The following is a 27,133-nucleotide window of genomic DNA, read 5'->3' as shown; positions in this document are numbered from 1 at the left end:
ATACGCCAGTGTCTGGTATGTTGTAGCAACTACCCACGAGGTAGTCAAAGCAGGATCACTTCTTTCTCATCTGTCAGCGCAAGCAGCAGAGCTGATTGCCTTGATTGAGGCCTGTAAATTAGCCGAAGGAAGAACAGTGAATATTTACATCGACAGCCGATATGCATTCGGGGTTGTACATAATTTTGGATCCCTGTGGAAAAACAAGGGCTTCTTGACCTCCACTGGAAAGCCAATCACATACCATGGCCTGATCTCTGACCTCCTGAAAGCAGTCCGATTGCCTAAATCAGTCACTGTATGTACATGTGAAGCCCACAGGAAAAATTATGATTCAATTTCTCAAGGCAATGAATACGTAGACAGAGCGGCAAGGAAGGCAGCCAATCAGGCGCCAAGTGATGAGTTTGGCATGTGTATGTCAAATATTTGTAATCCAAAGCAGACTTAGAGGAGTTACAGTCTCAGGCCACATCGAAGGAGAAGCGTGAATGGACAAGGGCAGGGTGCAGAATGAGGGAATGGGTGTGGTGTGGCCCCAGTGGGAAACCCTGTCTACCACGATCTTTATTCCCTTTCTATGCCAAAGTAACACACGGTAAGGACCATGTGTCAATAGTGGGGATGTACGACAATATTTCAGCACCCTGGTACAGAAAGGGATTTACTCATTACTCATAAAAATAATGTGAATAATGTGTTATCTGTGCCACTAATAATGTGGGGAGGGGAATACAAATGAATCAGGCCGATCACCCCCAATTCCAAACACCCTTTGAACATTTACAGATGGATTTTATTGAACTAACACCCAGCGAAGGGAAAAGCAATGTATGTTAATAGTTGATGTTTTCCCAAGGGGTGGAAGTGCTCCCACGTCTAAACAGGATGCCAGTGCAGTAGCCAAGGCTTTGCTAACTGAAATAATTCCGAGATGGGGCATCCCTGAAAGGCTAAGCAGCGACAATGGAAAGCCATTAAAAAAAATATTGCCCTACAGCAGATCAGTGATTACTTGGGAATAAAGGTGAGGCAACTTTGTGCCTATCACCCAGCGAGCGGTGGGGCTGTGGAAAGAGAGAAAACTATCCTTAAAAATAAATTGGCAAAATGTTGTGAGGAACTAGAGGTGACATGGACAAAGGCATTTCCAATTGTGCTAATGTATATGATGGAGAGGAAGAGAAAATATTAGGTTGTTTGAGATTTTGTTTGGAAGGTGGCCCAATACAGGAATTGGCCAAGACCGACTGTAAAACAGATAACAGACCACTGTGAGGACGAGATATTATGTTACGGTATAAAACTCTCCATACTTCTGTCTCAAATACAGAATCAAAAGAAGGGCAGCACTACCCCAATCAGCAGAAGGGAAGATGCACAATCGAGAACCTGAAGACTGGATAGTGGTGAAAACTTCAGGAGCAAAAGCATGAAGGCGAAGAGCTGGCTGGGACCGTTCCAAGGGCTCCCTACAACACAGACAGCTGTTAAGATCGCAGAAAGAGCCACGTTGATACACGCCAGCCGTTGCAAACGTGTAGCTGAACTTGAGGAGACATCGGACCACACCGGATCCAAAAAAGTGTAAGTAATGGTTAGAAGACTCAGAAATATGGGGCTGCATGGCAGTACGAGTCGTGAAGGCAGGGGTGTCTGGGATACAACAGCAGACGGTAATCTTAACCAAGGATGTTAAGTTGACCTTTACATGCCACCCATGCCCGTTTGGTAACCAGGAAGACTATAAATAAGGCAATAAATATTTACACAGAGATCCTTGTGTCCCCAGTTACTGGCACTGAGTACTATCCATCACAGCTACAGGTACGCCTGACACGGGATATCGGTTTCCTCTTATCAAAGAAGGAGGTGCCATGGCAAGGGTAATAATAACCAAGGTTCAGAAGAGGGATGAGGAAGCCTGGTGGTGTGGAATAGATAGACCCTTCTCTGATATCTATAGACAGGTGAATATAGTGGTACAGCCTCGCACCCACCCCACCCGAGATGCAGTGTAGAAGGTCCTTCAAGAAATAGTAGCTCCTGGACTCGAAAAGATGAATGTCCAATGACCCGCACTGCAGATGGGCAGAAAGGCCTTTTCCAAGCTGACAGAAATGGAAGAAAGAAATAAACTCAATGTGCAGCTAAAATGATCACAAATGAAAAAAGTAAAAGTGGATTCATTGAGAAAACATGCAGCGCCATATTTCACTTTCCGTGGAAGTCTACTGTTGAGGACTCAGTGGTCTCACTGCTGTAGCAATGGGGGATTTCCTCTGACCGTTTATGTTGTTGACAACCTTCCCAAAGCAGGGAATTTTTATGGAACTGGCAATTAATCCAGTATTGTCACAAACGGGATTCAGACTAGCATAAAACAAAGAAGTGTGATTCCTGGAAATCTGAATCAACAAAAGGAATTGACAGAGAAACTCTGCAGGCCTGACAGCATCTGTGGAGACAAAAGGATTTATTGTTTCATGTCACAGATTCAGGCTACTTATGATTTTTATTGTTTTATTGCCTGGGTAATTGTCAATTTCACTTCGCAAAACAGCATACTTACCAGAATCGCTCATTAGCAAACAGACGTTATCTGTAAAAATGCTAAATTCCTTTATCGGCTGTAATGTTGTTGCTGTTGCCCTGAGTTGGTGAAAGGCTGGCCTTCATTACCTTTTTCTTCTCCTTTATGTCAGGAGCAGCCATTGTGAATGGAGAATTTCTGTTTGTGTCCCTTTGTCTCTCTGGACCATCTCACTCTCTTCTACATTCTCCCACTCTCTGACTGTAAATATCCCTCGTTTTTCATTTATACTCTTGGAAAAGTGTTAAAATCGGAGGCTGTTCCGTGGATTTCTCCGCCCCCACCCCCCCTCCCCCCCCCCAACCCCCCACCCCCGGCCAGAGTGTGTAGAACTGGGCTCCCAGTCTCCAAGTAATGTCTGTGTTACTTAGGTCTGAGATCAGGTGACATTTGTTCACTCAAAACGTTATGAGCTTTTACAATTCTAAATAGTATTCGTAATAGACCACAAAAAAAGCAGTTTCACTCCAATTATAGGATTTCTATGATGCTATTGCCATTTGCAGAAAATCAATGAATGGTGACAGCAGACAATGAGAGCCATTATCTCATTGGATGTGTTATTACTACAACATTGTCCTGCAAGTCTGCAGTGTCTCCTGCGTCTCTTCATTATTCCCAAAAAACTTGAAAAGACGGACGGAGAATAATAGTAGAAGAGATAGACAAATCCTTGTCGAAAAGAGTAAAAAGAACTCTGCGTTGAATGAGCAGGATAGAACATAGACTAATGGGTCCACATCAGGAGGTAGGGCTTGGGAGCACGAAATAATAACGGTCTGAGCTCAAACACAAGAAGCATGCTGAGCCATCACTTTCGCGATGTTGGATAAACAATGCAGCTTTTACAAGAAGTTTAAACAATGAACTTTCAATGTACAGAACATTTGACAGCATGTGACACAATTAACGTCGAGTTACTACCATATGCTTTAACTGACGAAACCACAGACACGGTTCTTCAAATCAATAAGGGCATTTAATGAAGTATTTGATCACAGTTAATCAGACTACTTTTCTGTAATAAAGCTGCTCGATGAGAATTTATGTCAACTCCGTTTGTGCAGGTAAGAAGTTCACAGCTGGTGACTGTACACTGAAAATGTACAGGAAGAAGCAATCCCTTCTTGCTTTGATTTCAAACTGATGCCTTCACCTCTTTAACCTGACAAGATAAACAGTATGCGTTCATCCTCTCGGGGCCGATTTACCGCCTGAATGTGCACAGAGGGAAACTCATTCCAAGAGACCAGGGTAATTGTGGTGAATTTACCAGGAGTGGTGTGTGAGTTGGTCTTAACAGTGGGCAGTAAGAGCTAAACCCTGGGCACTGACATTGATCCTTGTACCAACAGCTCCTCACTCACTTTCTGTCTCCTTCATCTCAGTCATCATTGACTTTCAGTTTATCGTACTTTCCCTTCGAAACTTCACTTTTGTTCCGGACCACTTTCGGATGTCCACTTGGAAACTGCAGCTTTTTCAAAAGAAATTCTGGAGAATGCACGTCAATCTTTGGGATAGGCTTCACTGCCCAACCATAATTACTCAAGAGATTGAGATGGTAAGTTACTTTATTTCGTCCTCGAAGTGCTCAACAGAGTGATACAGCCATGATGTCGATAGGGAGGGAGTTCCAAGAATTAGACATAGCGACATTGAATGAACAGCGAGATAGTTTCGGCTCAGAAGGGCGAGATCCTTAGACGGGATTTGCAGTGACAATTTATTTGGTGTATGTGCTGCCATGGCTGCCAGAGGATGTGGTGGAGGCTCGTACAATTGCAACATTTAATAGGCATTTGAAATTGTATATGGGTAGGAAGGGTTTAGAGGGATATGGGCCGTGTTCTGGCAAGAGGGACCAAATTGGGTTGGGATTTTCGGTCAGCATGGACAGGTGTGAACGACGGGTCTCTTTCCTTGGAGTACATCTCTATGACTCTATGATTCCTGTTGGATGCAATCAATCACTGGGTTTCTTCTGGCAGAACCGGGTCTGCGCTCTCTATTGAAGCAGAAAATGGTTTTCATTCAGAGTAGCCACAAGAAGAGAAATAAATCTTGATTTCCTGACTTGGAATTTTATCCAGGCCTGGGCGATTCAAACCCAGACTCTGAAGCAGGGACTCCACTGAAGTTGACAGTATGCCTTTCGACCTAACCTGTACAAACTCTAGTGCCTATCGTTCTTTGTCCCCACATTTTGAAGCACCGGTCCCTGCCGTGGTTGGTGAAGGAGCTAGCTACTGCCTCACAGAAAAACCGTGGGGTCCGAGACCCGATCGATCTGTCATGCAGCGGGGATTGCATTGATCAGAACAGTCGTGTTTGCTGTGTGGGACTGAAATTGAGCTCGATCACACACAGATACGGTGTAACAGCTGCCAGCAGATGTGAAGACGGTTGGGACAGTTTCATTCACACTCTGGGAAAAAGACTGGATCTTAAATTCAGGGGAGCTAAGTGTCACAGATAGAAGGCTGAAAATTGGTTTGGGAAATATATGAGTCATGACCGAATGGCGGGTAGACCAGATGGGCTGAAAGCTCTAACTGTCCTCCGATGCCTTCGGGTCTCTGACCATCCAGTATCTAAGTAAATACAAACAGAGTTAATCGTGAATTTCGAAGTCCTCCTCCCATAACTCGGTGAGGTGAGAGATGGAACAGTTCTGCTATTAAAGTTTGAGACTGGGACAATGTTTGGAGACGGAGTAAAAAAGGGGAACTCAGTATAAAGTTGAGAGTCAGGAAATATTCAATAAAATAGGTAGACGGAAATGGACATGGAGTAATAAGTGTCACTGGTCTTGAAGACTTAACACGGTTTTCCATTCCAAGATTCTACCAGGCCTGCTGAGATTTTCCCGCAATTTCTTTTGTTGGTACTGAAACAGAAGGGAAAAGTCTGATCCTGGACCAATCAGCTATGTCTGCTCTGTGGACGTTTGAATTCTCTATTCGAAAAAAATACTTCTGACCCACACGGAAACCTCACTATCCTGCATCAGCCCTACCCCTGTTCCTGACAATAAGCTGTTCATTACGTAAACACATATGGGTACGCACAGCATCATTTACCAAGTGAATTGGGAAAATTTCAGGGAGAGTTCCATTCGGTTTCCATCAGAGCATTCTCATTTAGTTAATTCTATTGCAGCACCATTTGACATGCAGCTGACACTGTCATGTGGCCATTCGCATTCGACGTCTCTGCACATTTTGGTTGGGGCACGTTTGGAATGGAGCCTCACGTTTTGGAAGCGACATGGTTTGTAGCATATTCGGCTGAACTGATAACCTTGTCTCTTGCACCTGCAGTACAGTGGAGATAGTTTTCACTCAGAAACCAAGAGATGATCAAAAACGGAGGAAAACATGTGTCAACAAAACCTGACTCAGCCAGTGAATTCGCTCTTGCAACATTAAAGGAGAGTGGCAAACCTATTAACAAACAACAGTGCCCTGCGTGGGTCTCGACCCCACACCATTGAGATTAAAGGTCTCAAGCTCTACCGACTGAGCGTACCAAGACAGGATTGGTGTTGGTTAATTTATCATTTCATACTGAGTTTAATTCAGTTGACATGGCAATTTTCAAAAATCTCGTTCATTCCTCCCAATTGCAAATAACATTATCCCAAGTCTTTCAATTCTCAGATTTATTCCTTCAGACCATTACAATCCATTTAGGCCTTGCCCGGGATTTTCGATTCTCTGTTAATATTTTCATATTTTGACCCTGATCCTTAGGTCACCGAAGTGATTCCCAGACACTCTGGCAGACTGCAAATCAATCGGGAAAATACCTCAGGAAACCAAATCATTTCTGATTAGAGTGTAGGGAATCCCATCTGCTGAAGAGACAGAGTCCTCACAATCAACACTTTCTTTGTTCTACCTGCCTACAAAGTTTACCACTTCTAATATTCGAGAAAGGAATTCTGATTATAAAATATTTTAAAAACAGGAACAATCTTCTGAAGACATTTCCAAGTTGAATTAGAATGTTTTACCCTTTCACACGGTAACAGACGTTCGTGAGGAAGGAGTTTCCATGAGCTGTGTCCCAGGGCTGGGCAGGAAGCCGCTGATTGAAACTACAGTGGCCCCTTTCTGTTGGCAGCAGGGGCTTGTAGAGAGTGGGGTCACATTTTGCTGCACGTGACCGTCTCAATCATTGCGGACTCAGGGTCAATCATGGATGAGTTCCCGTGGTTGTATTGTCAGTACATCGTCGATCTCAATACTTGATGTGAAATATTTGAGGCTCTGTGCTCTTTTTGGGCTTGGACAAAAAACATTTCAGCCAAATGCTCTGACCATTTGAGACACAGCAACTGGCAGCAAAATTGTGCGTGTACACATCCAAACGCACAGTGATCGAGAGGATGTGGACAGCAGTAGTTCTCATTATTTTAAGAATCCGTTGCTTATGTTCCCGTGTTTATCGCAGAGAGGGTGAGAGACCAGGGGAGTAACAAACACACCCATAAAGCAATATCAGGACCTGTGTAGTTCTGTCATAAAAAGCTGCCTGCAGTTGTTCTATTGCAAAGTTTGGTTTCAAGCCCAAGACGCAATAGAGACTGGATCCTAAACCCAGCATATTACAACTCTCTGGATTAGTGGTGTTGGAAGAGCACAGCAGTTCAGGCAGCATCCGGGGAGCAGTAAAAATCGACGTTTCAGGCAAAAGCCCTTCATACAGGGTTTCGACCGAAACGTCGACTTTACTGCTCCTCGGATGCTGCCTGTACTGCTGCGCTCTTCAGCACCACTAATCCTGAATCTGGTCTCCAGCATCTGCATTCATTGTTTTTACCGACATTAAACCACTCGGCGAAGCTCCCTGACGATAACTAAGCGCCAAACCTGTCAAAACTAATGTTTCAGCATCGCTTCACCTCAGGCAATTTCCCCTGGCACTTTCTTTGAATACCTTAGCATAATTAAACAAAAATATGTACAACGATTTGAAAGGTTTGCACGGTGTGGGCATTATTGAGAAGCTGAATATTCGTCGACAGTTTTTCCCGGAGCTTCAGGCCTGAGGGATGTCCTTGGAAAAGTTTACAAAATCATGAGGTAGACAAGCAGAGAACATAGTCAATCAACACTTTTTCAGAAGTCACGTGAGTTTAAAGTGAGATAGCACAGGTTTAATGTGAGAGCAGTACAATCTGAAAGGGATGTGAGCGACACTTGTTTTTAATACAGACATTTTTGTGCGTGTGGAATAAATTGCCACATTTAGTGGCAGAGTTTGGTGCACTCACAACACTTCAAAGGCATCTAAATGCGTATGCAGACAGGAACTGTTCGGAGAGATAAGGGACAAATATTGGCAAATATGTTTAGATTAGTTACGGTCATCTGTTCAATGTAAGGTGTAAGGTGTAAGGTGGATAGGAAGGTTTGCTTCCATTCTCGGCGGTTCTGTGACACTCCAGTACCTGACAACAGTTTGAATAGACCACTTACACAAACGCATGCTCTTTGTTACTAAGTCAGCGTGTTTGAATTTTATTTTTTTTTCATGAGGCATAATGTTTTGAAATGACACAGAGAGGAATGTTTTCCAGACATTTACGGACAATGGCCATTCTCCTTGGTACATTCTCAAGTTCTCCATCAAATAATTTCGTTGACTAAAAAAGAATCTCACAAATCGTGTTATCCCCTCAACTCTCCAGTGAATCAAAAAACTAACAGCTCTTAACGTGGACCAGATGCGAAACTCAAAAGGCAGAATTATTATTAGACACACAAACTCATTACGTCTGTCTGTGGGGCAGTGCGTGACGTGAATGTCAAGAACTGCTCACACAAATAACACCGAAGCAATTCCAAACGGAGCTTCCCGACATTATGGAGATTTAGTGCATTGCCAAGGAACAGAAAGTGCTCAAGTAACATTAAACAAAACAGAAAAATGTACCATGCAAAGTGAATATTACCAATTATATTCTCGATTAAATTAGGTCAACAATGCGATGGTGCCTCCATCTGATCGAGCGAGCCAATCTCCAGCCTCCATCACCAGGACAGGAATGAAGGAAATGAGTGAAATATAACAAAGTTTCACGTTGCGATTGCCCACCTTTTAGCCACAACAACAAAAAACGAGGGAGCAGATTCAGTGCAGGATCTGGCTTCACAACAGCGGTGAAATAAGGACGTCCACTCACTTTCAGGGAAAACTGTGAACAACTCACATTGTCCAGAATATGAATACACAGCGCAGGCTGTTTAGTTCCCATATTCTAGTGCTGTCCTGACATTAATGCGATAATGTACTTTTCAAAGAGAGCGTTTGGAGCTGTGGAATGACAGTGGCAGCTGTTTCCCCTCGCTCTTACTGCCGCCCTTGGTCGTGTAGGGGCTGCAATTCTCTTCTTACACGCGGTAGTTGAGTGTGCAATTCTCTGTTGTGGAAAAGCAGAGTGTTTTGGAGCAGAAAGATGTGAAGTTCGGATGCTTCTGGAGTTCTTGTTGAAAAGTTCGGTGACGCTAGGAAGATGGTTTGCAGACTTTTCGTCCCTTTCTGGGTGACATTCTCAGCGCTGCAGAGGTTCCTGTGAAGCGCTGCTCTCATGTTTTGGTACGAATTCATTTGGTTTCAGTCCTGCTGCTGCCGTTTGTTGGGATTGCAGATTGGGTCCAATGGATGGAATCCGTGGATGAGTGCCCTGCTTCCAGGAATTGTCTACCTGTCTTCTGCTTGCCCTGTCCTATTATTGTTGTGCTATTCTAGCCGAATGTGTGGCCCTTGCCGTTTGTTGGGACTGCTGGACTGACGCCCACACAAATTCTTTGCCAAGAACCAATATCCACCCACCTTCATTCGCAAATGCATGGCATACAACGTTCGCAACGTGGATTTGCTATGTGGTAATTTTTAAATCATGCTTCCCTGTGTTAAAAACAAATTCTGGAAAACGATATCCAGATTCCTCCGAACACTCGGACATAAACAGCACAGAAACCGAGAGCCTCACTCAGACAACAACTCACGAGAATCCAAGGCCCAATACCCATCATGTGCAGTTCAAACGTGGTTGACGAGATTCCACGCATGGACTGCACGAAACACGACATAGGAGAAAGAGGCTGACAACTGGAGAGATGCATTCACAATTTCATCTGGACTGTAAAAACGCCTTGGACAGCTGTTCCTTGCAGTTATGCACAGAATATTCAATGTCTCTGATTCCAGGGCTTGGAATTCGGATGATATGACAGTCTGCAGCCCTGGTTACTTCCTTATGTGAGGTTACTCCTGATGGAACACAAGTCACACTCTGTTGCTCATTTAGAAATACATCCAAAATAGGAGCTTAGAGCAGCATTTCTGTTGTCCTTCTGGTGCTGTCCCTGACATGCCCTGTGGCACTGCACTGATTCTGTGTTTCCTGAGGGTTCGGCACATGGTTCCACGATCGTTTTATAGGCAGAAATCTGCATTTTCGCTTCAATAACGGGTGTATGAAGCGGAGGTCCATCATTCTCCATTCTATTTTTCTCTTGTTATGCACAACTCCAATACAGTAAAGGATCAATTGATATTGAAAGATGATATACAGAGGCGTGTGAAATACCGAAGTTTTAATGACATTTATGCAATGGTTAGAGAATTACCTTGATTCAGGAAATAAGGATGTAAAGTCTGTTTGGCTGGAGTTGAGGAACAGTGAGGGATGGACTCACAAGCATGTGTAGTTTACAAGCCCACTCGCAGTAACCACAAAGCGAAATAAATCGTACAAGGTGGAAAAATGCGTGTGAGTGACAAAAATGGCAATAGTCATGCGTGATCTTAACTTCCCATCTAAAACTCTCGGTTCCATTGTAAAAACGTTTGGAGAACCAAAATCAAAAAAAAATCCCACATGTCCCATAAAACATCACGAGGGATATCTTGGCAATTGATTACTCTACAGGTGACTTAATTGTCTTATTTTCTTGGAAACCATCTCTTTAATTGTGAGCATCAGAAAAGGCTTTGTTTTGCCAGCAAGAAATAAATATGTGATTAAGCATTGTTCGTTTCATGTATAAGAACACTGAGACTCCTCTGCACCGCACTTCTTTGGCGTTTCGATCGATTTGAACAGTAGTGTGTCTTTTGATTCTTCCCAACAAAGTATATGACCTCGCATTCCCTACATGAAACTGCATCTGCCAAGAATACTCCAATTGTTGGAGGGAATCCTGAGGAACAGAATGTACAGGTATTTGGAAAGGCAAGGACTGATTCGGGATTGTTAACATGGCTTTGTGCGTGGGAAATCATGTCTCTCAAACTTGATTGAGTTTTTTGAAGAAGTAACAAAGAAGATTGATGAGGGCAGAGTAGTAAATGTGATCCATACGGTCCTCAGTAAGGCGTTCAATAATGTTCCCCATGGGAGACTGATTGGCAAGGTTAGATCTCATGTAACAGCAGTGGACCTAACACCAACCCTTGTGTTACGGCGCCAGGACCTGAACACCAAGAAGAACATGTTCCATCAACTACAGCACTGTTTTCTATTGGCAAGCCAATTACTGATCAAAGCAGGAATCTCTCCCATAATTCCATTCCTCCACATTTTGTATAATAGCCTATTGTGGGGAAACTTATCGAACAACTTGCTGAAACCCATATACACCACATCAACCGGGTTACTGTCATCTACCTGTTTGGTCACTTTGTCCAAAAAGTCAACGAGATTCGTTAGGAAAGGCCTAACCATCAAAATACTGTGCTGACTGTCCCTGATCAGATTATTCTTTTCGAGATGGTCATAAATCCTATCTATAATAAGCTTTTCCAACACCTTACCAACCACTGCAGTGAATTCACTGGTCTGTAATTACCAGGGTTGTCTCTACGAAACTTTTTGCACAAGAGAACAACATATGCTATGCTCCATTCCACGGGCTCTATTCCTGTAGACAACGATGATTTGACGATCAATTCCAAAGGCTCATCAATCTCTTCACTTGCTTTCCAGAAGTTTCCTAGGGCAGATCCCATCCGGCCCAGGGGACTTGTCTGTTTTCACAATCTTCAGTATTTCTATAACCAAATCCTTGTGAACCTCAATCTCTACTACACTAAACACAAGTATCTCTGTATCTTCCTCGCCAACATTTTCATTTTCTATAGCGAACACTGTGGAAAAATATTAATTTATTGCTTCCCCTATCTCCTCTGACTCCACACAAAACTTCCCACTATTATCCTTGATTGTCCCAAATTTAACTCTCGTCATTCTTAGAGATAATGCTTTAAACACAGAACATTTCTGATGAAGAACTCAAGTTTCCCAAGTCTAATCAAATTACCGGTCTGGTTTGCAAGATAAGCTTTCTGAACTTCGAGTAGAAATTGTTCCAGCAGGAAAGCATTCATAACGTACGTCAGCAGGACACGAACCTACGTGGGGAAACCCCAAAGGACTTCTAATCATTCATCTCAACCACGCGACCATGACTACAGACAAAGCTGCAATGTTGAGCAGTGACCAAATCAGCCGATATCTCATTGAAAGCTGCCGCTGACTTGAGTTAAATGTTTCCATCTCCATTCATACCTTTGCTGTCATTTGTAAGGTGCAAGACACCAATGTAAAAGAAGAAAAGCACAAAGTTAGGAAAAGATATTTGCAGCAAAATTGATTCAAAATTATTTATTGAAAGGAAAATCACACTTGGCAATTTGCTAGATCTCTTTGCGAACATGACCAGCAGAGGTAATCAAGGGAGCTATTGATCTGAGTATTCTTGGACATGAAACAAACAAAGGTTAGTGACATATTTATTTCTTTTTTTAGCGATCGAAATGGTCTTTCCTGATGGTTACAATGAAAGAGATGGTTCCCAATAAAAGACAGAGATTAAATCGCTTGTAGATATACTTCAATGTGATACGATTCACTTTCAGCCCCTAATTACCCCAGAGATGGAGGGGGTGAGTTACTTTTCTTCACTCTTCAACTCCACAGCATGGAGGTACAGACATGAAACCGCTAGAGATGGAGTTCTTGAATTGGGAACCAGCGACACTGAAGGAAGTAGGCAAAAGTGAGGACTGCAGATGCTGGAAACCTGATTTTAGATCAGAAAATGCTGGAAAAGCACAGCAGCATCCGAGGAGCAGGAAAATCGATGTTTCTGTTGCCAGTCTTTCTGCGTTCCGCAAACAATTTTCGTTTTTGGCTCAGATTCCCAGCAACTGCAGCTATTTGTATTATGTTAACATTCATAATGTTTTGGACAAAACCAATGACCTGCTAGCATCGGAAAATCGGCAGAAGTACTGGTACACCGATATGTTAGCTGAACAATACAACCATTCCATGAGCGGGAATACGATCCGGGCCACGGTGCTGAGAGTATCGAATCCTCACAAGTAAATAACAAGACAAGGCGATAGATGCTATCGTATTTGGTGTAAATAAAACACCCTTTATGAACATTTTCCTTGCAGATTATTTTCAACTTGTCTTCGTAGATTTACAAAGTGGGAAAAGGCCATTCCGCCTGTGTGCATTGCGGCTAATCAGAGATCCATCTATTCCAGTCGCAGTTTCCAACTTTGGCCCAAAGTCTCGTGTGTTCTAATGTTACCAAGGGCAAATGTCAATGCCTTTATCCTGTGTTCTTAAATGGCACAATAATGGGGCAGATGTATGACACTTCCACAACGACTTGTCACTCTTTGGAGGAACTCATGCTCATTTTCACCCACAAAGGGAGACACACAGAAAGATACCCCCAAAGCGACAGAGGTCTCCGTTGTGGAGAGCTGGAATTTGAAATGGACAATATGATAAATGCAAGTTCCAAATGTGGAAGCACAGAAGCGACGTCCCAAGGGAGCGTCAATGTGGGGCACAGTTAAAGTCTGACATTCCCCGTGAGCCAGGTAGGACTCGAACCTACAATCTTCTGATCCGAAGTCAGACGCGTTATCCAATTCGCCACGGACCCAAGAGACACGCTCACCACTGGCAGAATGTCGATATGTAATGCCATGGACTTTCACGGAATCAGAATTAAAAAGGTGAACAAGCAGCGAAGATAATCACCAACACTGCTTCACTTCGAAGTTTCCAATTTGTGAAGCAGTGCCTTCCACTGGCAAAGGAGAATCATTTGTCCTCAGCTGCCTGCTTCAGGGTCGCCTCCTTCTCTGCTGGAAGTGTACATCGTTTCATTCACAATCCCGACGCGATTTCATGATCCACTCCAGTGAAAACGTGTCATGGTGTCGTCTAAGCAAGACCCTGCCGAAACTCAGCGAGAGACATCTGGTCATTTCGAGCTCAGGATGTGGAATTAGACGAGATGCGTGACACCTTTTATTGGCGCCGACACTTCACTGCAAGTTAGCGGCTCAAAACGAGCCGTTGTTAGCATCAGCTTGATTTGTACCTTCCTGCAGTGCATTTGCTGTACAACATCAGATAGATCCCATCCGGCCCAGCTGACTTATCTATTTTCACACTCTGCAGTATTTCTAATATCTCTTCCTTGTGAACCTCAATCTCTTCTAGTCTAGACGCAAGTATCTCTGTATCTTCCTCGCCAACATTTTCATTATCTATAGCGAACTCTGTCGAAAAATATTTATTTAGTGCTTCACCTATCTCCTCTGACTCCACACACAACTTCCCACTATTATCCTTGATTGTCCCAAATTTAACTCTCGTCATTCTTTTATTCCTGACATACCTATGGAAAGCCTTAGAATTAACACTGATCCTATCTGCCCTCAACTTCTCATGTCTCCTCCTGACTCTTCTCAGCTCTCTTTTTAGGTCTTTCCTGATACCAGTGGAACCCTCGAGCGCTCTAACTGAGTTTTCACGTTTTGTCCTGACATAAGACTTCATGTTCTTCTTGACCAGGGATTCCACTTCCTTAGTAAACCACGGCTCACGCGTTCTATATCTTCCTCCCTGCCTGACAGGTACATACTTATCTAGGACACACAGGAGCTTTTCCTTGAATAAGCACCACATTTTTAATGTGCTCACCCCCTACAGTTTCCTTCCCCATTCCACGCTTCCTAAATCTTACCACATTGCATCGGAATTTCCCTTCCACCAGCTGAAACTCTTGCTCCGTGGAGTATACCTATCCCTTTCCATCACAAAAGTAAACCTAAGAGAAATGTGATCGCTGTCTCCAAAGTGCTCACCTACTTCCAAATCTAAAATCTGGCCAGGCTCGTTTCCGAGTACTAAATCGAAAGTGACTTCTTCCCTTGAAGGCATGATGACATACTGTGTCAGGAAGCCCTCCTGCACTCACTGGATAAAACTGACCCATCTATAGTACTCGTACTGTAGTGATCCTAGAAAATATTTGGACATTGTCTTGAGTGTTCCAGAGTTTTTCATTGTCCCAGAGTCCAGATGAAGTTTGTATTCCTCACGTACGGGAGTGAGAATTCTTTCAATCTCTCAGATCAGTTCTTGTGCCAAGAACATCAGAGTCAATGTCCCTTCCTCTACTCGGACTGACAGTTCACTCTTCTTCATTCTCCTCTAATTCCATTTCCCAAAGAGTTTCTCAAGATTTCCAAAGTGGAGCCCAAATTATATGGTTTGCTTCCTAAACATTTTTCCAACTTCCAACTGACAATATTTTCACAGTATCTCTTCACAATTCTGTGGCTTGCACCATGTCCAGGGATGAGAAGTCCAGTTTGGTGGAGGGAATTCCTCGGCTGGTGAGTTTCACTTTGGAACAAAGATGGTTAAGTGGCAATTTCCTGCGGTTGTTTGTAATGATTGGAGACGGAGCGGTGGGGAATGAGCACTCTGACAAGCAGAAGGAAGTGTTGACAATGACCAGAGTCAGAGAACAGACGACAGGGATTAAAGGAATCTAATCAAAAGCAGCACTTCTGCTCAGGGCGTTCAATAACAACTGCAGAAACCCGATGTGTCGGGCAGTGTATCTGGAAAGACAAACAGAGGTAATGTGTTCAATGTGGAACATTTCTGATGAAGAACTCGAGTTTCCCAAGTCTAATCAAATTACAGGCCTGGTTTGCAAAACAGTCCTTCTGAACTTTGAATTGTCCAGCAGGAAAGCATTCACAACGTCGTCAGCAGGATTCGAACCTTCGTGGGGAAAACCTCAATGGATTTCTAATCCATCGCCTTAACCAATCAGCCATGACTTCAGAATGCGCAGCGTTGTGGAACATTGACAAAATCAGTCGTGATCTCATTGAAAGCTGCGGCCGACTTGAGTTCAATGCTTCCATCTCCTTTCATAACTTTGCTGTCATTAGTAAGGTACGAGACACTAATGTAAAAGAAGAAAAGCATAAAATTAGGAAAAGATATTAGCAGCCAAATTGAGTCAAAATTATTTATTCAAAGGAAAATCACACTTGGCAATTTGCTAGTTCTCTTTGAGAACATGACCAGCAGAGGTATTCAAGGGAGCTATTGATCTGAGTATTCTTGGGCATGAAAAAAACAAAGGTTAGTGACATATTCATTTCTTTTTCTGGAGAAGGAACTGGTCTTTCCAGTTGCTCACGATGACAGAATCTTTTCCCAATTAAAGAAGGCAAATCAGTCCCATCTCACGCTGACACCATCGTGAGCGCTGCTGTTTCACAATGCCACAGAGTCAGGGTCAATTCCCGCCTCAATCAACTTTATGAGTGGAGTTTGCACATTCTCCCCGTGGCTGCGTGCGCTTGCTCTGGTTTTCTCCCACAGTCCAAAAATGTACCGGTTTGTTGAAGTGGCCGCGCTATATTGACGGGGTTAAAGAAGAGGAATGCATTTGGGCTCGGGCGGGTCGGTGTGGAGTTGCTGGGCCGAAGGACCTGTTTGCATATTGTAAGTATTCTAATCTACAGTCATCAATGACCAAGGTACAGCGCACGTTGTTCGATGGGGCATATATAACTTTTCAATTGTTTTTCTTCAAAGTTTCTTTCCAATTCAAACGGGAGAGGAAGAAGGGAAATGAATGTCTCCCATAATTCTTGCCTTCTTTTATCATTCACAGGCGGTATTTTTTCCTGTACATTTTTTTACACTGTGGTTACTGTTAGTGTTCTTGTCAGCCACAGCGGCTGGTTTCCTCTTTCCTCAATGTTCCTCATCTCTACCCAAACACACTTTCCATCCTTATCTCCTGAATCAAAGTAATCTCTAACCATTGCATAATTGCCACGGAAACTGGGCTTTTCACACGCCTGTGTATGTCATTTCCCAGTATTAATTGATCGTTTACTGTGTTGCAATTGCGCACGAGAAGAGGAAAATAAAATAGAGGCCGGTGGTCCTAGGTTTCAAACACACGTAATTGCAGATAAAACGCAGGTAACTGCACACAATGCGATCACGGAAGCATGCACCAAACCGTCAGGAAGCACACAATAAGTACAATGATGGATGTCATGTCAGGAACAGGACCAGAAACACAACAGAAATACATCTCTTGGGTACTATTTTGGACGTATTTCTCGATGAGCTATCGTGTTTTACATATGTTCCATCGGGAGTTACCTCACACAAGGAAGTAACCAGTGCCGCAGACGGTCATATAATCCGAGTTCCAAGTCCCGGAGTCAGAGACACTCAGTGCCCTGTGTGTACCTACAAGGAACAGCTGTGCATGGGGTTTACAGGGTAACTGAACTGCATGAATGCAGCTCGATGGTCGTCTGTCTGCTTCTCCTCTGTAGTTTCCTATGCAGTCCCTGCGAGCAATCATGTCAACTACGTTTGTCCGGCACAAGATGGGCATTGGTCACTTGTCTCTGAGAGAGGCTGTTGGTTTATGTGTTGTCATAATTCCGAGTGTAAGGAGGAATCTGGCTGTCAGTTCCCAGAAACTTACTTTAATAAATGGAAGCGTGCTTTTTAACTTGCTGCGTGGCATATACTCGTTGCAAAGTTCGTGCACTGCGAATCACGTTGCAGGACCATCCAATTTTGGCAAAGAATTTGTGTGGCAGTCACGTGTTGGCAGGCAGTGACCAGTGGGGTACCGCAGGGATCCGTGCTGGGACCGCAGCTTTTTACAATATATGTAAATGATATAGAAGATGGTATCAGCAATAACATTAGCAAATTTGCTGATGATACAAAGTGGGTGGTAGGGTGAAATGTGATGAGGATGTAAGGAAATTACAGGGTGACCTGGACAAGTTCGGTGAGTGGGCAGACGCATGGCAGATGCAGTTTAATGTGGATAAATGTCTGGTTATCCACTTTGGTGGCAAGAAAAGGAAGGCAGATTACCTCTCAATGGTATCAAATTAGGTAAAGGGGCTGTTCAGAGAGATCTGGGTGTTCTTGTCCACCAGTCAATGAAGGCAAGCATGCAGGTACAGCAGATCGTGAAGAAGGCTAATAGCATGCTGGCCTTTATAACAAGAGGAATGGAGTATAGAAGCAAAGAGGTGCTTCTGCAGCTGTACAGGGCCCCGGTGAGACCACACCTGGAGTACTGTGTACAGTTCTGGTCTCCAAATTTGAGGAAAGACATTCTGGCTATTGAGGGAGTGCAGCGTAGGTTCACGAGGTCAATTCCTGGAATTGCAGGATTGCCTTACACGGAAAGACTGAAGCTACTGGGCTTGTATACCCTTGAGTTTGGAAGACTGAGAGGGGATCTGATTGAAACGTATAGGATTATGAAAGGACTGGACACTCTGGCAGGAGGGAACATATTTCCGCTGATGGGGGAGTGCCGAACCAGAGGACACAACTTTAAAATACGGGGTAGACCATTTAGGACAGAGATGAGGAGAAACTACTTCACCCAGAGAGTGGTGGCTGTGTGGAATGCTCTGCCCCAGAGGGCAGTGGAGGTCCAGTCTCTGGATTCATTTAAGAAAGAATTGGATAGAGCTCTTAAAGATAGTGGAGTCAAGGGTTATGGAGATAAGGCTGGAACAGGATACTGATTGGGAATGATCAGCCATGATCATATTGAATGGCGGTGCAGGCTCGAAGGGCTGAATGGCCTACTCCTGCATCTATTGTCTATTGTGTTGCCACGACCAGCTATGCCTAGTAGCAATACGGACAAATGGCAAGAACTACAAATTCGATTAGAGCTGCAAGGTTAATCTGACAGGGCAAACAGAAGGTAGCCAGAAGATTTCTGGGTGTCGGGCAATCCCCCAAGGTACCTTTTCATATGAAAGTCTGTACATCAGTAGAATCTGGGACCAAAGTAATCTATGTTGGTTATTCATATTCCAGACAACTTGCGTTGTTCCCCGTTTACTCTGAAAGTGAATAGACATAGTTATTTCACCGTTATTTCGAAAGAAGGTCCTGCATTGAATCTGTACGCCGTTTTTTGATGTTGTGGCGAAAAGGTGGGCAATCGCGATGTGAAACGTTGCTATACTTTCATTTCCTTCATTACTGTCCTGGTGAGGGAGAAAGGTGATTGGCTCTCTCGATCAGATGGGGGCACCGGCGCATTGATGGCCTAATTTAATCACGGATATACTTGGAAATGTTCACTTTTAATGATTCGTTGTTGTGTTTTGTTTTATGATACTTGAGCATTTCTGAGACTTGGCAATACACTAAATCTCCAGTAGGTTTGGAATTGCCTCGCTGTTATTTGTGTGAGCAGTTCATGTCAGAGACGACTCACAGTGCCTCACAGACAGCACTTAAGCTTCGGTGTGTCTGATCATGGTACTGCCTTTTCAGTTTTGATTCTGTTCCACGATAAGAGCTTTCAATTTTTGGATTCGCTGGAGAGCAAAGTGGGTAATGCGATATGTGAGGTATTTTGCTTCAGCCAAAATCTTGATGGCGAACTTCGGAAAGTGTGAAGAAGAATGGTCATTGGCAGCAAATATCCGGAAAACCTTCATCTCTGGATCAGTTGGGCTCATCCACCCTTCAAACAAAATAGCCAAATTCGCTGGCAGAGTAACAAACAACATGCGTTTTTTTTTTGCAAATCGTGTATTCAAACCATTGCCGGTAGCTGGAGCATCTCAGACTTGTCGAGAATGGAAACAAATCCCGCGATCCAACTTGCCCTTGCTGAATAGATAACCGAAATTAATCCATACATTTCTGTCAATATTTGTGCCTTATCTCTCCGAGGTCTTCCTGTCTATACACCCATTCAGATGCCTTTGAAATGTTGTGAGTGCACCAGACCCTGCCACTAAATGTGCCAATTCATTCCACACACACAAAAGTTCTGTGAGAAAAACATGTGTCCCTCACATCCCTTTTACAATTTTCCTCTCTCACATTAAACGTTTGCTTTGTAGATTTGAACTTGCATGTCTTGTGAAGAAGTGCTCCCTGACTTTTTACTCTGTCTGTCTTCCTCATGATTTTATAAACTTCTGTGAGGCCATATCTAAGCACTGAAGCTCCTGGGAATCTGACGAAGCCTATTCAGTTTCGTTCTCATGTCCAAGCAGTGCAAACCTTGCAAAGTATTGTAAAGGTTTTCTAAACTTACACTTGCAAGAAGTGTGTCCAGCTGCAGCACCTGTTTGACCACGTGGCCTCTCTGAAGCTGCGGGTGGACTCACTGTGGAGTATCAACAATTCTGGAGAGTTATGTTGCCTCCCAGGTGGTCAGGCAAGGGATGTCGCCCATCGGCTGAAGAAAATTCGAAAAGGGGATCGTGAACAGCCAGTTGTCTTGGTGCATACAGGCACCAACGACAAAAAAACGAGATGAGGACCTGTAGGGATAATTCAGGGAGCTAGGCGAGAAATTAAAGAGGAGGACCTCAAAGGTAGTAATCTCGGGATTACTGCCGGTGCCATGTGACTGCCAGCGAAGAAATGAATTTAAAAAACGGCACGGTGAACACGTGAGTTGAGGAATCGTGCTGCAGGGTGGGATTCAGATTTGTTGGATTTTGTGACCAGTTCTGGGGAATGTGGGACTATAAGAAAATTGACGATCTACATCTGAACCAGACGGAAACGTATGTTCTTTCGGGAGTTTTTGCTACTTCTGTTGGGGAGGTTTTATACTAATGTGGCAGGGGACTGGGAACCACAACAGTAAACAAGTCGGCAGTGAGGTGGAAACTGGAAACGCTAAGAATCTGGAAGATAGCATTAATAATGGGAAAAGTAGGCAGAGAGCAGATGAATGCAAAAGAACTGATGGCCTGAAATGCATCGACTTTAATGCATGGAGTATAGACAGATGAATTTAGGGCTTAGGTTGGTGCCTGGAATATGACGTTATTGCGATTCTCGGGGAATGTGTATGTGTGTCTCTTTCTGTGGGAGACACGACGTGGGTAATAACACAGTGTGACTATGTCAAACTTCAATCCCTTTGTTGTGTCATCTAAGATCAAAGCGAGAACCTCACTGCCATTATACTGGAAACATCAGAACACATAAGGTTATGGACCAAGGCTGGAAACTGGGAATGGAATAGATGAATGTCTTTAAACCAGACTGCACCATGGGCCAAATGGGATTCTCCATTCTGCAAAATGTGAAGACGAGTAGAAACCGATCTGCAGTGGAACTGATCAGAAATTAAATGGAAAATCCATTTCATCGAGAATAAGTGCAAGAGCGTCTGTCTTCAATCCGTGTAATCTCGTTGATAGGATTTGGAACTCTAACCGCAAAATTGTTGGTTCTATACTCGGACAGGGAATGCATGTTTTATTGTGCAAATATATCGTGGTATCAGTATTTCTTACCATTGGTCCGAACGTGGTAATGCTTGGTTTTGTGCCAGGTTATCAAAAATCAAAACATTGAATTTACTATCTTAAAAGGACTTAATCAGCTGTCATGCTACTTTCATTTTCCTGAGCTGGTGGAAGGCTATGTTTTAATGGCTACATTTCCTTTTAGTTTCCGTTATTTAGCAGTCACGCCGAATGGAGAATTGTTTCTTTCAGTGTCTGCCTCAATATGAGTCTTTGTTTTTTTCTATATTTGTCTCTGTATCCTCCTGGGCCTTTTTCACATACTCCGACTCTCTGGCTGTCCATATCCCTCATTTCCCATTTCTGCTCTTGAAAAGCCTGACATTCAGACACAGTTTGAGATTCGAACTGCTGAGAGGCTTTTTGACGCCTGGCTGGAGTCGGTCGAAGTAATCTCACATTCTCGGGATAATGCGTCTGTCACTTCGACCTGAGGCAAGGAGACATTTCTTCCTCAAAATCTAAAGACCCTTTCGAAGTTAAAGTTGAATTCCTTATCCAACAGAAAAAGCAAGTCGTTACATGATAGCTGAAGAAGAACAACGATGCATTTACTGTTGGTGTACAACCAATGAATGGTGACAGCAGAGAATGAGGGTGATCATGTCGTGGTGTCAGTGCCATTACCACAACATTCCCCGGGAATGCTGCAGTGTCTCCTGCCTCACCACTTAATTTCCACAAAACTGGGAATGAAGGAATGAGAATAAGAGGATGAGAAGCAGAAGTGCTTGTGGAACTGCGGGAAGAATCTCCAGGTTAAAATAGTAGTTAAAAAGAGCAACCTACAATACTGGATTTAAACAGGAAAATGAAGCCGGAACGCGAAATCAGAATGTACAGCAATTCAAACAGGACACTGAGTTTCTCGATCAGCAACACAATATTTGAGAGAAATAACGAGCTTTCAATACAATGAGCAGGCACCAGTGTGATGGGAGCTGCTTTCACCAGCTAAGCCATGGCGCCACGTTAAAAGCCAGATTTCTCGTCCATATGTGCAATGCCTGAACCACTTGATCACAGGAATTCGAAAACGCGTTTTCTGTATTAATGTTGCTCAGTATGAATGGCAATCAAACTCTGCTTGTGCAAAAACAGACATTTCAATGCTGAGCATGCCCCTCTAAAAAGGCACAGAAAAAGACAGTATCCTCTTGCATTAGCATCTAACAGATATTTTCGTCTGTTTAAACTGACAGAATAAAGAGAATGTGCTCATCTCCTCTCGCGTCCCATTAACCACGTTAATACACACGCAGGTATTTTCAAACCAAGATGAAGAGGCTCATTGTTGTGAATTGACAGCAGTGGTGTGGGAGTCATTGCGAACAGTGAGCAATAAATGCTGAACCAATAGCACTGACACTGAGCCTTGCACCACCAGCTCCACACTCACATCTTGTGTTATGTCTCCTCGGCATCAGTGCATTTGACTTTAATTATTCTACGCTGCACCTCTCCTCAAGTTATTCTGACCGCTTGCAGTGTCGAACTAGGACATGCAATTATTAGAAATACATTTCTGGGACACAGTTGTCTTTCAATGAGATAAGATACACTGCCCATCCCTAATTATCCCAAAGATGTAGGTGACGAGTTAATTTTGTAAACTCCTCTAATCCTTAGTATGGAGGTACTGACAAGAAACCACTAGAGATGGAGTTCTTGGATTGCGGAAAGCAAACCGACCCTAAACTGCTAACGTAACTCACCCAGGGAAGAGCAGATGGACCCCACTCTGTCAATGTAACTCAACCAGTGGACAGAAGTCTGACATCACACGATCAATGTAACTCAACGAGGAAATTATGGCCTGACCGCACTCTGTTAATGTAACTCACCCAGGTAAGAGTAGACTGACGCCACTCTGTCAATGTTAGTCATCCAGGGAAGAGCAAACTGACCCAACACTTTATATGTAACTCACCCAGCAAATGGCAGACTGATACCACTCAGTCAGAAAAATTGACCCAAGAAAGAGCAGACTGATGCCACTCTGTCAACGTAACTCACTCAGAGAAGAGCAGGCTGTACCTATTCTGTCTCTGTCACTCATCCAGGAAACAGCAGGCTGATCTGATTCTGTCAATGAAACACAAGCAGGGAGACGAGCCTGACCCCACTCTGTCAAAGTAACTCACTCAGAGAAGAGAAGACTTATTCCATTCTGTCTATGTGAATCATCCAGCGAAGACAGTAATGAAACCATACTTGCTGTTAAACTCAGACAGAGAAGAGCAGACTCTCACGATTCTGAGAAAGTAACACGCCCATGGAGGAGCAGACTGACACCACTCTCTTAACGTAGCTCACCCAGAGAAGAACAGACTGAGTGCACTCTGTGATATTACTCAATCAGAAAGGAGCAGACTGGTCCCATTCTGTTAATATGACTCTCCCAGGGTAGAGCAGATGAAGCCCAATCTGTCAATGTGACTCAACCAGGGAACAGCACTCTGACCTAATGCGATCACTTTAACACAACTAGGAAATTGCAGACTGACGCTACTCTGTCAATGCAACTCAACCAGGGAAGAGCAGACTGATTCCACACTGTCCAAATAACTCACTCCGTGAAAAGCAGACTGACGCCACTCTGTCAATCTAACTCACTGAGGGAAGAGCAAACTGACGCCACTCAGTCAGTGTTACTCACCGAGGGGAAGGGCAGACTGACCCCATACTCTCAGTGTAACTCAGCAGACTGATACCACACGGTCAATATAAGTCATTCACTGAATAGCAGTCTGACCCCACTCTATAAATGTAATTCACTCAGGGAAGAGCAGACTGATCCCATTCTGTCTATGGCACTCACCCAATGAATGAACACTAATCCCACTCTACCAATGTAACTCGCCAGAGAAGAGCAGACGGAAGCCAGAATGTCAACATAAATTATCGAGGGAAGAGAATACTGACCCCGCTCTTTCTGTTTCGCTCAGGCAGGGAAGAGCAGACTTTCACCACTCTGTGAAAGAAATTCGCAAGGGAAGGGCAGACTGACCCTACTGTATCTGCGTGACTGACACAGGTGAGAGCAAATAATCAAACCCTGTTAATGTCTCTCCCTCAGGGAAGAATACCCTGACCCCTCTCTTTCCATGTAGCTCACCCAGGAAACAGCAGACTAACCCCACTCTATTTAAGTTCACAAAACTCCGCTGAAGTACGTCCTATCCAGACACTCTCCACATCCCTGTCTCTGTAACCGTGTGCGTTCAATGGCGAATCCAAATAACCTGCAATGTTTAGAATGTGGCAGCAAACCAGAGCTACCACACAGAAATTGGGCGAATGTGCAAACTTCCATCAGGCAGTCACCTAAGCCTGGAATGGAAACCAAACCCGTCAGCAGTCGTGATTATAAAATGGCAGAACAGAAACCCAGCAAAAAGAATTGCATCCCTGTGTGTTGCAACGATTCTGAGTATTAATGAAGCCCCCCTCACTGTAGTTAATTTCCATTTTCATCACTGCCAACCTTCTTCAAAGCAAAGCACGCACTTGCTTTTTTCAGACTTCTGATATCCCGCTTTCATCCCGCTTTTTACCTCATCATATTTCTGACTTTACATACTACGTTATAACAGGTTGACAACTGCAGAATGAGCTTTGTTCCGTTCTCCACTGATGTTGAGAGTAGTAATACAGCGAATTCAGGTAGGCCTTGATGCGCTGCGGGTGGTGTATTCGCGGCATTATGGCTTCTTTTTTTCGTTTTCGGTCTACTATTTCGAGTTCATTACGCAGACTTCTGAAGAAGACTTCTTGGAGTCGAAATGGTAACTGTGTTTTCTCTCGAAAGACAGACGTAGCTTTATTTCTGTTCTCTTTTCAATTGATCTTCTTCTGATCTTTGCAAGTGAAATAGGGTGCATTACTATTGCCCGTTTTTAGTTTCAAAATCAATAGAAACATGAAGGAGACAATATCAAAGAACAAAAAGTTCTGAGTTGTTAAGATAATTTTTGCAGCAATGGTGGACATGAAGGTCAAATTAAGATAACGGTTCAAGAAAATTTAGTCTGAAAGTGGTATGTGACTTTAGTTCCAAATATATGTTTCCGTTCTTCCAGTACATCTTTTTGACTCCCAGAAAACATTGATTGTTTTCTGTATTCACTTTGTTTCGTTATATCTGTCTTCTGGTCGACCAGGGACAACTTGAATTTGCGTCTGCATTGAATAAGATTTCGCTCTTTCTTTCGAGAAGCAAACCTGTGCATTATGTACCACTTATCATGCTGATGGTTAAGAAGTTCAAAATGAATTACGGTTTTTGGATCGTGAGCAAGAATGAAGTGATCCACTTGCGATCAGATGTCACCACGCCCAATTCCTATGTCGGGCCTGAACGGTCCATTGGCAGAGTCTGCAGACAGGAAATGTCTAAGTGAACTAGTTCTTTGTTCAGTTTGATTTGATAACAATGGTAGTGCTGTTTTGGGGCAGAAATGTGTCAACATCTCTGACATTAGAGTCAAAATTTAAGTCACATCTACTCCATGGAGTATCTTCTCAGATCGGAACATGCTGACATGAAAACATCTAGCTCTGAGAGCAAAGGTTTTTACATTAAACTGGGAGTATGTTTAACGAAGCAATTCAGATAGCCAAGATGAATAATTGGTATTTGGTTGTTCATGTTGAGCTCTCCACACCAACTGCTCCAACGAAGGTCGTGGATAAGATCCCCATCGATTATTTTGGTCAATTTTATCCTCAACAACAACCTATTGTTCTGAACAATGCTATACCACAAGCAGAGGGCTAAGTCTGATTTTCATCGTTAATTTTCAAATTCAGTTCTTAATGCACAGTTTCTTACGAATGTGGTCAGCAGAAGACCGTTAACATTCCATTTCTAATATTTCCAGAAAATTCGACTCCGCTGATATCGCCTTGCCTTATCACACCTCAAGCCAGGAACCTGGATCAGTCGAGTTCCTTTCCACACATGGAGTTGCTTTTTCTAATTCATTGACTGCTGATATAATAGATTATTGGCCTTGAGAGTCAGTTGTAAATTAGGTTGAACTTTCTCAGCTTGACTTTCAACTGATCCTAAAAAAAACTCATCGCCTGCAGGTAAACGCATTGCGTTGCTTCTTGTTTTGCTTAATTCCACTCCCCACACCACCCCCCCCCCCGAACATCCGAATTTCACGATAGTTCGACAAATGTTTTGAAACTGATTCGTGTTGGAGGTTGGTTACTTTTTGTGTCTCGACATATAATTTATTCAATTAGACGTCTTGAAATTACTTCGGATTCTACACAGTTGAAAATTTACTTTCGATTGAATGCAACGCTCAAGCTCCACGAAATCCAAATTCTGCCAAAGAATTAATGACTTTTAAACGGTTCAACGCTGTGAACAGGATTCGAACCTGCGCAGGGAGGCCCCATTGGATTGCAAATCCAACGCCTTAACCTCTCGGCCATCACAGCTGCATAAGAGTGGCCCATTTTCATAGTAAAAGAACTTAATTCATGAAATATGTACTTTGTTTGAAGAACAAATTGTCAACACCCAAAGATTTCGCCAAATCCTTTGCAGAGACCCAGACGAATGTTACCTTAGCAGATTGACAGGTTTTCACCGCAAACTAAATCCTGACACAGCTGAAGTTTTGGGAATGATTCTTCGTTGAATTATAGAGTCACGGATGTACACCACACGAAGAGAGGATCATTGTCTCACTGTCCGATCGATTTTGACTCTATTGCTCATCATCTGGTGCGAAAGTTGTGTTTTAATATTCATCGAAATATGGTATTAGAAATGTTGATGCTATGTCCATAAACACTAGCTACATT

At 43.4% G+C, this 27,133-nt stretch overlaps 2 non-coding genes across 2 annotated transcripts; both read right to left on the bottom strand.

Moving 5' to 3' along the window:
- Window positions 1-13,502: 13,502 nt before the first annotated feature.
- On the bottom strand, window positions 13,503-13,575 carry trnar-ucg (transfer RNA arginine (anticodon UCG)). The gene has a single exon. It is a non-coding gene; the product is annotated as a tRNA-Arg (tRNA).
- Window positions 13,576-26,682: 13,107 nt separating this feature from the next.
- Window positions 26,683-26,764, bottom strand: trnaa-ugc (transfer RNA alanine (anticodon UGC)). The gene has a single exon. It is a non-coding gene; the product is annotated as a tRNA-Ala (tRNA).
- Between the last annotated feature and the right edge of the window lie 369 nt (window positions 26,765-27,133).

Source organism: Chiloscyllium punctatum, unplaced genomic scaffold, assembly GCF_047496795.1.
Source record: "Chiloscyllium punctatum isolate Juve2018m unplaced genomic scaffold, sChiPun1.3 scaffold_167, whole genome shotgun sequence".
Taxonomy (NCBI): domain Eukaryota; kingdom Metazoa; phylum Chordata; class Chondrichthyes; order Orectolobiformes; family Hemiscylliidae; genus Chiloscyllium; species Chiloscyllium punctatum.
This window is presented reverse-complemented; position numbering and strand designations above follow the sequence as displayed.